Below are 933 nucleotides of genomic sequence, written 5' to 3'. Positions count from 1 at the left end.
TTTGTTTTCATCGTAGAGATTTTAGCTGTCGACCTTCATCTTTTTTTTCTTTTTTTCCCTCACGATGTTGTTGCTCTGATGCGAGGCTGTACCACCTGATTTTTTTGGGGGGGGGGTGGGGTGGGGGAATTGGGAGGAGGGAGAGGGTGTCCTTTTATTTAAGGGGGGGAGGGGTGGTCTTTTATTGGCCGTCCTCCTGTTGCCGAGCAGGATTTCCCCCCCCCGAGTTATTTGAAGTTCGGAAGCCCTTGTGGGTTTTGTGAACTTCGTGGCTGCAGGTACACGCGTCGCCCTCCGTCTTCCGTTGTCCTTTAGAGATGGCGAAAGAAAGAGAGAAAGAAAAAGTAAAAATAAAAGAAAGAAAGAAAGACGTAAACGAGTAAAAATAAAAATAAAGTATAAAAGAAAAAGAGTAAAAAGGTAAAATAAAAAAAATAAGAAAAAAAAGTAAATAGAGAGAGATAAAAAAAGAAAAGAAAATATAAGCGCAGAGTTGGAGGGGACACGCACAGGTCACGCCTCAAGGGGAATTCAATTGCAGAGGCTACGGTCAATAGGTCAGTCGGGACCGGGTGCAACAAGCGATGTCCTTGCCTCGCAGGACCAGATCACAGCCACGTCCGTAGTTACTCGGAGTTGTGGCTTTAAATTGGGAAGCGCTTGTCTGTATGTATCCACGTACGTAGTTATTCGAAATTGTGGCTTTAATTGGGAAGCGCGCGTATGTATAACTAAATCGGGAAGCGTTTTTGTTTGTATGTATTCACGTCCGTAGTTACTGGGAGTTGTGGCTTTGAATTGGGACGTGCTTGCTTGTATGTATCATGGATCGCGGGTTCTATTTCCCGGCAAGGTGAGTCCCACTCTTGCTTAAGTAACGCGCTTGGTATGCGGTGTCGTTGTCATGATGGCCCTCGTGCATGACACCGCGAC

General features: G+C 45.7%; 1 protein-coding gene across 1 annotated transcript in view; it reads left to right on the top strand.

Annotated features, from left to right (window-relative positions):
* Window positions 1–933, top strand: part of LOC119586002 (phosphatidate phosphatase LPIN3-like) — a gene marked incomplete in the record, with an annotated part of 33,755 nt that overhangs the window by 746 nt on the left and 32,076 nt on the right.

This window comes from Penaeus monodon, chromosome 20 (assembly GCF_015228065.2).
Source record: "Penaeus monodon isolate SGIC_2016 chromosome 20, NSTDA_Pmon_1, whole genome shotgun sequence".
NCBI classification, from domain to species: domain Eukaryota; kingdom Metazoa; phylum Arthropoda; class Malacostraca; order Decapoda; family Penaeidae; genus Penaeus; species Penaeus monodon.
The sequence above is the reverse complement of the archived record's forward strand: the minus strand, read 5'-3'. Positions and strand labels throughout refer to the sequence as shown.